The sequence below is a fragment of the Nicotiana sylvestris genome, chromosome 5 (assembly GCF_000393655.2).
Source record: "Nicotiana sylvestris chromosome 5, ASM39365v2, whole genome shotgun sequence".
Classification (NCBI taxonomy): domain Eukaryota; kingdom Viridiplantae; phylum Streptophyta; class Magnoliopsida; order Solanales; family Solanaceae; genus Nicotiana; species Nicotiana sylvestris.
The window spans coordinates 162879323-162892354 of record NC_091061.1 but is presented as its reverse complement, the minus strand read 5'-3'; positions in this window follow the sequence as shown (position 1 = coordinate 162892354).

The window sequence follows — 13032 nt, the reverse complement described above, 5'->3', positions numbered from 1 at the left end:
TCATCAAAGTGTGAAACCTTGTTATACTATAGTTCAATAAAATAAAAAGTTTCTTCTTCATTCCTTATTTTTATTTTTATTTTTAATTTTGTTTTCTTCTTTTCTTTGTCTGAACAGTTCTCTTTATACTGGTCTTAATGACATGGCATGCACAACGGATCTTCAACCTAGTCTAAAAGATCAATCTGATTCCGAACTAATTGTACAAGAGGTCGATTATGATGACGAATCGGAATACGATGAGGATGAAGCCTTTGAAGAGATAAACAGAGAACTAAGCCAGTTCGAAGAAAAACCCAAGCCCAACTTAAATGACACAGAAGCCATCAATTTAGGGGATGCAGACGATATTAGGGAAACTAAAATAAGCATCCACATTGAACCAAATATAAGGGAGGAACTAGTCAAAGCACTCACTGAATTCAAAGACATTTTTGCATGGTCATACGATGACATTCTGGGATTAAGCACTGATTTAGTGGTTCATAAATTGCCCACTGACCCGACATGCCCTCCCGTCAAGCAGAAATTGAGGAAGTTCAAAACAGACATGAGTGTGAAGATTAAAGAGGAAGTAACCAAGCAACTACAAGCAAAGGTTATTCGGATCACTCAATATCCTGATTGGTTGGCTAATGTGGTGCCTGTGCCGAAGAAAGATGGGAAGATCAGGGTGTGTGTCGATTACCGCAATCTGAACAGGGCAAGCCCAAAGGATAACTTTCCATTACCCAACATCCATATTTTGATCGATAATTGTGCCGGACGTGAGATCGGGTCTTTTGTGGATTGTTACGCTGGGTATCATCAGATTCTGATGGATGAAGAAAACGCAGAAAAAACGGCTTTTATTACGCCGTGGGGGACTGATTGCTACCGGGTAATGCCATTTGGTTTGAAGAACGCTGGGGCAATATACATAAGAGCAATGACTACTGTGTTTCATGACATGATACACAAAGAGATTGAGGTATACGTGGACGATGTGATCATAAAATCCAAGCATCAGGAAGACCACGTAGCAGACCTGAGGAAGTTTTTCCAAAGACTTCGAAGGTACGATATTAAGCTCAACCCAGCCAAATGTGCATTTGGTGTTCCATCTGGAAAGTTGTTGGGATTCATCGTCAGTCGGCGAGGCATTGAGTTGGACCCGTCAAAGATCAAATCCATCCAAGATTTGCCACCGCCGAAGAACAAGACAGAAGTAATGAGTCTGTTGGGAAGGTTGAATTATATCAGCAGGTTTATTGCTCAACTCACGGCAACTTGTGAACCCATTTTTCGGCTACTGAAGAAAGATGCTGCGGTAGAATAGACGGCAGAATGTCAGGAGGCATTTGACCAAATCAAAGGATATTTATCAAGTCCACCCGTGTTAGTTTCACCTGAGCCGGGGAGACCATTAATTCTTTATCTAACGGTCCTGGAGAATTCGTTTGGTTGTGTACTGGGGAAACACGACATTACAGGAAGGAAGGAGCAAGCTATCTATTATCTCAGCAAGAAGTTTACAGGCTATGAGGTTAAGTACACTCAACTCGAGAGGACATGTTGCGCCCTAACTTGGGTGGCTCAGAAATTGAAGCATTATCTGGCATCATATACTACTTATCTCATTTCACGCTTGGATCCGTTGAAGTATATTTTCCAGAAGCCTATGCCCACAGAGAGATTGGCTAAATGGCAGATACTACTCACAGAATTCGACATCGTCTATGTGACGAGGACGACCATGAAAGCCCAAGCACTAGCCGATCACTTGGCCGAGAATCCTGTTGATGAAGAATACGAGCCCTTGAAGACGTATTTTCCTGATGAAGAAATAATGCATGTAGATGAGTTGGAATTATCTGGGGAACCAGGTTGGAAGCTCTTCTTTGATGGAGCCGCAAATGCGAAAGGAGTTGGAATAGGGGCGGTACTTATTTCTAAAACAGAGCATCATTATTCTGTTACGGCACAACTACGTTTCCATTGTACCAATAACATGGCTAAATATAAGGCGTGCATTTTGGGCTTACGGTTAGCTGCAGACATGGATGTCCAGGACGTCTTGGTCTTGGGAGACTCAGACCTCCTGGTGCATCAAATCCAGGGTGAATGGGAAACACGGGATTTGAAGCTCATACCATATCGACAATGTTTGCACGATCTGAGCAAGCGATTTCGATCAGTGGAGTTCAGACACATCCCAAGAGTTCACAATGAGGTTGCCGATGCTTTGGCCACTTTAGCATCGATGTTGCACCACCCAGACAAAATTCATGTTGACCCGTTGCATATCCAGGTTCGTGATCAGCATGCTTATTGCAACATGATAGAGGAAGAAATGGATGGCGAGCCGTGGTTTTATGATGTCAAGGAGTACCTCAGGATGGGGATATACCCGGAGCAGGCCACCGGAGATCAAAAGAGAACCATTCGGCGATTGACCAATGGATTTTTCCTTAGTGGAGGAGTGTTGTACAAAAGAACACCAGATTTGGGATTGCTGAGATGTATAGATGCTAGTCAAGCCACGACAGTTATGACAGAGGTACATGCTGGAGTTTGTGGGCCACATATGAGCGGATATGTGTTGGCGAAGAAGATTCTTCGAGCAGGGTACTATTGGCTGACTATGGAGCGTGATTGTATCAGTTTCGTGCGAAAATGCCATCAGTGTCAGATACACGAAGATTTGATTCATTCTCCGCCGATAGAATTGCATACAATGTCAGCACCGTGGCCATTTGTCGCTTGGGGCATGGATGTCATTGGACCTATTGAACCGGCAGATACCAACGGTCATAGGTTCATTCTGGTGGCCATCGATTATTTCACTAAGTGGGTTGAAGCTAAAACTTTCAAGTCGGTAACCAAGAAGGCAGTGGTAGATTTTGTTCATTCCCATATCATCTGTAGATTTGGGGTCCCAAAAGTAATCATCACGGACAATGGTGTTAATCTTAACAACGGTTTGATGAATGAAGTATGTCAACAGTTCAAGATTACACACCGCAACTCCATACCATATCGTCCCAAGGCGAATGGAGCGGTCGAGGCGGCCAACAAGAACATAAAGAAGATACTGAGGAAGATGATAGAAGGATCCAGACAATGGCATGAGAAATTACCATTTGCATTGTTGGGTTATCACACTACTGTTCGTACTTCAGTAGGGGCTACTCCTTATTTGTTGGTATATGGAACTGAAGCAGTAATACCGGCGGAAGTTAAAATTCCATCCCTTCGGATTGTCGCTGAAGTTGAGATTGATGATGACGAGTGGGTCAAAACCCGTTTGGAGCAGCTGAACTTGATTGATGAAAAGAGACTGGCAGCTGTGTGTCATGGCCAGTTATATTAAAAGAGAATGGCAAGAGCATACAACAAAAAGGTGCGTCCCTGGAAGTTTGAAGTGGGCCAGCAAGTGCTGAAACGCACCCTCCCACATCAAGCTTAGGCAAAGGGCAAGTTCGCCCCGAATTGGCAAAGGCCATTCATTGTAACCAGAGTGTTGTCCAATGGCGCTTTATGCTTAACATATATCGAAGGGAAATGCATCGACATGGCTATCAATTCTGACGCAGTTAAGAGATATTATGTATGATTTCTTTTAGTTGTAATTGTTGTTTGTTTGTATTTGGCATTTATCGGAGAATGAAATGACGGAGGCAATTCCTTCTTCTATCCAAACACTTTAACCTTTGCTTCCCCTTTTGAGCCTTATTTGTTCTTTCATACCCCTCTTTTTGAAACATTAATGAAAAGGAAAGAAAAGAGAGGAGAAAAATAATGATAATAAAGATAAAAGAAAGTCACAAGAAAAATAAAGGAATTGGGAACTACGTTTGACCTGATTCTTCAAAGAAGGATATGTAGGCGCCTCACGACTCGGTCATAGTGTAACATAGCGCGCGTAAGGTAACATAGTGTAACAAAAAATAAAAATCCCCAAGCAAGAAAATACAGGGGCAGAAGTTTGTGTTTGTAATTTTGGAAAGAAAGTGTGATTCCAAGAGTTGTACTGTTTTACCCATCAAAATTATTTTGAACTCTTGATACCCCATTTCTTTAGCCATACACGAAACCTATATTGATGTCCAAAAAGACCTTCCGATCAGTATCCGAGAGGTGACAAGTCATGCAAACGAAAGTCAGGGATAACACCCCGATCCCCAGCAGAGAAGAGGAGCATGAACTGAAAATGAATTGATAGCCGAAAAGAATCCCCAGCAGAGAGAGTCATATCGGTAACACTCCGATCCCCAGCTGAAAAAAATAAAAAAAATAAAAAAAATAAAAATAAAAAAATAAAATAAAATGAGAGAGTCTTATCGGTGAAAACCTCCACAGGCACCAAAAGGCGACGTAAGTTGAGAAATTAAACAAGAAGAGTCTTATCGGTGAAAACCTTCACAGGCACCATAAGGCGACGGGAGTTGAGAGAAATGAGAGAGTTTTATTAGAGAAAACCCCTCGAAGGGCACTATGAGGTGACAAGACAAGATTAGCGGGAAGGATCCGCAGTTGGCAAAGAGTTGAATGCCTGTTTATCCCCAGCAGGATGAGGCCATCCGAAAGATTGATTGATACAAATAGACTAGGTTGATTAATCCGGAATGCACGACATGATCGTTGGGATCGGTTATATCATTCAGATAAGTTCTTTTCTTTCTTTTTCCCCAGCATTTGTTCAGAAAGACTTCTTCTTTTTCTATTTTCTGAAATCATCACTTTTTCATTTCTTGGTTTAAAGACTTTACCTCCCAGCAGTTTGTTTTTGAAAAGGATTTTCAGAGCTTACTACCAGTCGCCAAAATGGTGCAAAACAAAATGCGAATAGGACAGGCCAAAGATAAGGCGACAAAGCGAAAAGAAGTTGGTCGCAAGATCAAATGATGGATGGGTCTAGATCCCAAGAGGACCAAATTTCCAGGGGAAGTTGAAAAAAAACGGAAAAGCAACAGTTAAAAGGTTATGAGGATCCCCAGCAGATTTGCGAGATACAGGAACAACTCCGACAGATTCACGACCAAGTTCCGCAATACACAGAGCGGGGAAGGAAGAGAAAAGAAAAACCATCCCCAGCAGGAATATCATCCCCAGCAAATAATATCGTCCCCAGCAAGTTCTGTAGCAAAGAAGGGAAAGGAAAAAGGGAGAAACCATCCCCAGCAGAAGTGGCACGACCACTCACCACATTTTAAACTAACAAATTTTTCTTTGATTTGAAGCAGGGAAAGGAAATATTATTGACAGTAGGAAGACATGGCCACAAAGAAGATTATCAAACTGGGGCAGAAAATTTTCTCTCATTGCGAAAATTTTCTTGAAATCAGATACCCACTTGGGGAAGATGGAAGATAACACAAGTTTTGAAGGAAGTGGAATTCCCCGCAGTTTACGGGAGAAAGAATACAAGTTTTAAAGAAAGCAATCTTGGAAGAAGCAAGATAACCCAAGTTTTAAGGGTAGTGGTCTTTGAATCAGTATCATCCCCACCATTGTTAAAGGGAGGAAAGTAACTAGTCTTAAAGAAGGAAGATAATTCCCCAGCAGTGTTATCCCCGACAGGTTTCAGAGAAGTGAAAACACCAGCTTGAGGAAAGTAGCTCCAAGTGGAAGGAAGGCACCAGCTTTAAAGGAAGTAGTCTGTGAAGAAGGAAAATAACATATTTGCGAATAAAATATCGGTGTTATCCCCAGCAGTTTTCAGAGGAATAAAACACCAGTTTTGAGGGAAGCAGTTCTGAAAGAAGATGATTCAAGTAGTCGAAGTTAGGAGCCCACCTGGAGAATGGAGGTGTTACATTTTTAGAAAGTTGTTGAAGTCAGGAGCCCGCCTGGAGAATGGAGGCTGAATTATTTTTAAGAAGTCGCCTGGAGAATGGAGGCTGAATTATTTTTAAGAAGTTGTTGAAGTCAGGAGCCCGCCTGGAGAACGGAGGCTGAATTATTTTTAAGAAGTTGTTGAAGTCAGGAGCCCGCCTGGAGAATGGAGGTGTTACATTTTAAGAAGTTGTTGAAGTCAGGAGCCCGCCTGGAGAATGGAGGCTGAATTATTTTTAAGAAGTTGTTGAAGTCAGGATCCCGCCTGGAGAATGGAGGTGTTACATTTTAAGAAGTTGTTGAAGTCAGGAGCCCGCCTGGAGAATGGAGGCTGAATTATTTTTAAGAAGTTGTTGAAGTCAGGAGCCCGCCTGGAGAATGGATGTGTTATATTTTTAAGAAGTAGTCGAAGTCAGGAGCCCGCCTGGAGAATGGAGGTGTTATATTTTAAGAAGTAATTGTTGTTGAAGTCAGTAAAGCAGCGGGAAACAACAAAATCCCCAGCAGAGGAAGGCAGTTCAAGATTCGAAGGAAAATAACGCGAAGCTCACAAGAAGGAAATAAACAGTTCGAGATCGGCGATCAAGGGAGAATACAAGTCAAGTCAGAAGTAAAAGCAACATCAGAAGAAACACAAGGCAACGAGGCAACACCAGTCACATGGCCAAGTTTGAGAATAAAATTTTGTAATGCATAGATCATAGCTTAGTATAACTTCTTTATCCTTCAACAATGGTGTAATAAGGAGGTCGGTAAGCGGTAACATCAGCAACAACAGCAGTAACAACAAAATTGTGGTCCCATGGTAGTCCCAGCTACCAAAATTACCCGAACTACATTAACCTGATTCCCTTTTAGCCAGAGATATGTAGGAAACCTTTGAAGCAAAGGTTCAGTTAAATCTTTTCAAAAAATGCTTCGCACGGAGTATTCCAACGGGCAAAAAATCGCTCATATCCGCTCACTTTATCTTTGCACGAAAACTCTTCGTATTTCCGGACAAAGAGGGGCAGCTGTGAGCACGTGATTTTGCCTCATACGAATTACTCCAAAATAATTCCCAAAATTAGGTCTTTTCTTTGATTATGTGTTATTTTTAGGAAATATTATGCGATTTTCCTATTGGTTTGCATGGATCTGTGTGCATGTTTAATTTTATTAATGCATCAAAAATACAAAAAATATAGCATTTGCATTTAGGATTGGATTTTTATATTTTTTGAATTAATTAATAATTAGGTGTTTTACAAAAATGAAAATTCACAAAAAAATAACATATTATTTGCATTTTTGTCAAATTGTGTGATTTTCTTTTAATTTAGTGTTTAATTATTTGTGATAGGTATTATTTAAAGTTAATTACTATTTTCAAGCTAATTTAGGTCTTTTATAATTTAATTAGGATTTTTATTTCAAATTTTGAAAAAAAGGAAGAAAAGAAAAGGGAAAAGAATTCTTGGACCAATCCAATCTAATCCTCAAGCCCAAATCAAACACACCTAATACCCAACCCAAATCAGCCCAAACCCATGCCATACCTGGTCCATTCAGTTCAGACCTCAGAGGCGACTCAAACGACGTCGTTTCAACGTCAACCAATCTCAACCGTCCATTCCCCACATCCAACGGCCAGGACATAACCCATTACCCGTTTAACCCGACCTTGAACCGTTTCCCCTTGAACCCGATCCGGCCTCTAACCTTAACAAACGACACTGTTCAAACCAATCAAACAATCCAAGCCATTGATCTCGTTTGATCGAACGGCCTGGATTTAACCTCACCCTCAGTATATATTTGTCCAAACGAACCCCGCCCCCAAACCAAGCCCCCTCTCATTCTCTCCCAAACCTCGTCTCTTTCAGAGACGAAGAACCCTAGCAGCCGCCACCCCTCCCCTTCGCCGTAAACCCGGCGGCAACGATGCCGGTGACCACCAAAAACACACCGCTGAACCCCTAGACCCTCCCCTCTATGAATCCACAACCCTTTCTCCGCGAATCATTACCAAACGTCTCGAATCTTCATATGAAGAATCGGACCAAAACCTTAGTTCACCCAATCGCCCCCAAATCAACACCCAACGTCCACCTGACTTCCCTCGTCACTAATCCCTGACCAGATTGGCTCGAATCCGAGTAAAAACTCATCGAATGGCGGATCTAGGGTTCGACAGTTCGAGATTGTTTTGAAGCTCTCAGGGTCGAACGGTTTCTGGTTAGTATTATAAGTCTATTTTTGATGAAATAGACGTATAATACTAACTGGAAATCAAGTTCGAAAGGGCATATGGTTGAAATCCGAGAAAAGAACAGTGAGTTCTTCTTAATTTTTTTTTCTTTTTCTATGTATTTGTTTGTCTGTGTGATTAGTCGTTTCTTTAGGGTTTTTAGTTTAAGTTAATCTAGTATGTATATTCTGTTTCTTTTTCTGATTTTGGTTAGATTAAATATTCCAATGTTGTTTGAGTAGTTCAATCAACTCTTGGTTTACCTAAATTAGGTTCATCGTAATTCATCTATTGTCCGTTATTTTCTCTCTTCTCCATCAGTTTATGTTCTGTCGATTAATAACATAGGTTATAAATAGTTTCGTCGATTAGTTTGTTCTTGTTTGTAAACCAATAAGCTCGTCAAATGGTTGTTGTGTATGCTTGATCTGTGGACATTAGCTTCAGGGCATTGTCAATAGGCTGACAATGAACATGCATTCATGTGCATTTTGATTCAATTTTCAATTTCAGTTTAAATGATTTTGTGGAGTTCTGTGTGGTGGTTTAAATTTAGTTCATTTGTTTCAATTGGAATTCAACCTTAGTCATTTAGCTGTCAATAAGTTTGGTTATAGTTGTTAGTCAGATTTAGTTTTTAAATCTTTGTTAGCTTGAACAGATTTTAGAATTAAAAGTTTTAATACAGTTGAATAATTGTATTAGGGGAAGTAATATTAAGGGATTTCAGGGGTGATTTGGTAATGAAACAGTTAGGATAATATTTTAATGTTAGTGTTTTGATTAGTGAGATATTAGTATCTTTAAATTAATATGGTAATGGGGAACAAAAGGGAATAAGGGGCTGAAAATAAGGAAAAGTTTTCCTTAGTGGGATTTAAAGTGAAAAAATTCAGATTTTTAGTGGAAGAAGGGGGTCGGGCAGTAAGTTGGAAAGGAGGGCAGGTCTGTATAAGAGGGCAGAGAGAGGTCTGTAGAGGAGGACGGGAATTGAATTCTGAAAGATGAAAAAAAAGTTGAAAAAGAATAGCTATTCTTTTATTGCCTGGTTTAGGATCTGAAATAGCTAGAACTTTCTTCCTTTTACTTCTGCTCTATACTTGGGGAAGTTTATAGTTGCTGGTTATTTGTTGTTGTACTGCTGTTGCCACTTCTGTTTGCTACTACTGCTGCTGCTGACTCTCTTCTTCTTCTTCTTCTTCTTGTATTGTCAATACCAGGTGCATATTTCGAACTCCCTTGATGTAGTTCCTTGAAGCTCACAAAAAATGGAAATATTCACAGATTTGGGTTTAGTAGTAGGCTGTCTGTTGTTGGATGAATTGTTAGTCAGTTATACCTAGTCAATATTGGTTATGTGTTTTGTATTATGTGAACAGTGGAGACATACAGATTGTAATTAAGAGCTAACTAAACTGCTATGTTCATGTTGACATGTTTTTAATTTACAAATTTGAACTGCTATGTTCATGTTGACATGCTATTAGTTTACAACTTTGAGCAGCTAGGTTGTCAGTGCGCCTTACCTAAACATGATTTGAGCTAGAGTTTGTGGTTATAACTGCTGCACCAGTATTTTAGGAGTGAGTTTACTTAAAGGATGATTTTGTAATTGTTGGTATTAGAACGTATTCAGCCATTGTTTAGCGTATCTGTTTATTGGTGATCTTAAGGTAGAACTCAATTGTTATAAGGTTTTGTTGACCTTCTTGATTAGTTGGAAGTTTGATTCCTATTATGGCTCCACCTTGGTGACTGATTGAAATATGTTTGTGATTTATTGCTTACTGCTAATTGACAAAGGGTACAATCTATTGCTTCTATTTCTATACCATGTTCTTTCCAGAAGTCCAGGCAACAAAATCCATTAAAAAGGAAATATAACAACCCACTTCTTTATGCTTGAATACTAGTTGGTTATTGTTAAAAAAAAAGCTCATGTCTAATAAGCTTCGAAAATAGAGGCGAACGAACTTGAGATTTTGAATGATGTCATATAATATTTGTTTGGTTGCGCTGATTTTGGTTTCGAATTATTCTGTTAATGAGCCGTTTCGAAAATAATTTAAGCCATAAGGCCATTGTGAAACAAGGAATGTATAGCCTTGCAACTCATTTGGGCCAGCTGCCAGCCCAATGCCATTTCAGCTGAACGCTTAGCTTCAATTTAACACAAGCCCAATAGTTATTAAGTTAGCTTGAACATTAGCCTAAAATAATTAGAATTCCTTTAAGCTCTCCTTAATTAATCAGGCTCTTGCGATTGGTTTGAGATGTGCCATATTAGCCAAGCACAATTATGGCCCTCACTTAATTAACTTTAATCCTTTAGAAATCGAGGTGTGCCATTTAGTGAATTTTCCATGGCCTCGCAAAGTTAAAAATGCGTAGTGGCTTTTAAGGGCAATATTTTAATAAAGTTATTTTCATAAATTTGGGTGCGCATTTATGTGACCCAAATCCAAATCTCAACAAAGTCGAAATATGTCGCTAATCACGGGTACATTGATTGTGACGTGGTTCGAGATGCATTTCCACGACGTTGCAAATTCCTTTTAAAAATAATGAATGAGACGAGCCTCGACAAACAAAAATACACAAGTTGCGGGGCCCTCTATACGTGTTGGTAAAGTTACTTAGACTTCAGGATGGGCCGTTTATTAAAATTTCACGGCCCTACCCAAAATAATGACACACTAGTCGCTTTAGGCGCGTATTTAATAATGTTATCTTCTTAAACTCGGGTGCACATTTATGTGACCCAAATCCAAATCTCAACAAAGTTGAAATATGTCAATAACCACGGATGCATTGATGTGACGTGGTTCAAGATGTATTTTCACGATGTTGCAAATTCTCGGTAAAAATAATAATAATAAAAGCGGTAAATAGTTAAAATTTTCACATAGGTTCAACATGTATTAAAACCAGATAAATAAGTCGAATATGACAGTTGAGCGACCGTGCTAGAGCCACGGAACTTGGGAATGCCTAACACCTTCTCCCGGGTTAATAGAATTCCTTACTCGGATTTCTGGTTCGCGAACTGTAATACAGAGTCAATATTTTCCTCGATTCGGGATTCAACCGGTAACTTGGGACACCATAAATCTCCCAAGTGGCGACTCTGAATCTTTAAATAAAATCCCGTTTCGATTGTCCTTTAATTGGAAAAACTCCCTTTTACGCCCCTTTGCGACGACGCGGGTAAAAAGGAGGTGTGACAAGGAGTTTTGCCTGTTCTTATATGCGGTATTCTATTTTGTAAGTGACATGCAGATAAAATAGCTTCACCCCACAAATTATCAGGAGCATTAGAACTAACTAATATAGAGTTCGTCATCTCTTTCAATGTTCTATTTTTTTTTTCTTTCAGCTACTCCATTTGACTCAGGTGAATAAGACGGAGTTACTTCATGAATAATTCCATTATTTTCACAAAATTCATTTAAAGATAAATATTCTCCACCTCTATCTGATCTAATTCTCTTGATTTTTCTACTAAGTTGATTTTCAACCTCAGTTTTATAAGAAATAAAATCATTAAATGCATCATCTTTATTTCTAAGCAAATACAACTTAGTATATCTAGAAAAATCATCAATAAAAGTCACATAATATCTTTTACCACCTCTAGTCATAGTCTGCTTCAAGTCGCCTAAATCAGTGTGAATCAAAGATAACAATTCACTTTCTCTATTTACGAAAAACAAGCATTTCTAGTACTTTTAGCTTCATCACATATTTTACACTTGTTAATATTATTTGAGTCTAGACCAGATATTAATCTTAATGACTGTATTTTCTTTATATATGTGACATTAACATGTCCTAGTCTAGCATGCCATAGAGAAATAAACTCAACCATATAAGTAGAAGTAGATACATTTCCATTGATAACATCAGAAATATTAAGTACAAAGAGTCCTTGGCTACAGTATCCCTTCCCACAAACACATTATTTTTGGTCATTATGATCTTATCAGATTCAAATGACACTTTCACTCCGGCTCTTCTCAACAAGGATACAAAGATCAAGTTTGCCCTCATAGTAGGAACATGCAGTACATCAACAAGGGCTAAATTTTTTTCCGAAGTGAGTTTCAGGATAACTTTACCCTTACCCAAGACTTTGGTAGTACTTGAGTCTCCAAGGTAGACCTCTTCTCTAGCATCTTCTACAGGAGTATAAGAGGAAAATGCTTCTCGATTTGCACAAATGTGCTGAGTAGCCCTAAAGTCTATCACCCATTCTTTTGCATGTGTTACAATGTTTACTTGAGCAATGACAGCTGCAATAATATCACCTCTTTAGGCTAAGTTAGCCTTAGGAGTATTAGTTTTTCCTTTGTCATTTCTTGCTCTGTACCTGCACTATGAGGCATGAAGGCCCGATTTTCCACAAACAAAACAAGAGCCTTTTTTTCTTTTAAGATTAGAATTTTTTGGCTTGCAACCTTGAGACTTATTCTCGTACCTTTTGCGGTTGTTGTTGCTGCTTTGCACTAAGTTTGCTTTAAGAGCTGTCATCCTAGCTTTGGCAGATTCTTTCTGTTGGAATCTTCAATTAGGATGTGGGTCATAATTTCCTCAATGGTGAAATTTTTCTGTTTGTGTTTTAAATTATTTTTGTAGTCACTCCATGAGTCAGACAGCTTCTCAATTAGCACTCCAGCAGCAAACTTCTTTGGTAAAGATATCCCCTCGGCATTCAAGTCTTCTAACAATTTTTGAAATTCGTTGATTTGTACGTTCATCTCTTTATCATCTCTCATCTGCCACTGATAAAATTTTTCTACTATTAATTTTGTTTTGTAGCATCTTTAGCAGTGAATTTTTTAATTAAGGCTTCCCATATAGCCTTTGCTTCTTTATAACTGCTATACACGTCAAACAGTTCATTAGAAATAGTTTGCAATATGGTATAACGGCATACCTTGTTGGCGTGTTGCCATGATTCCACTATTTTATTATCATCGTCTGCA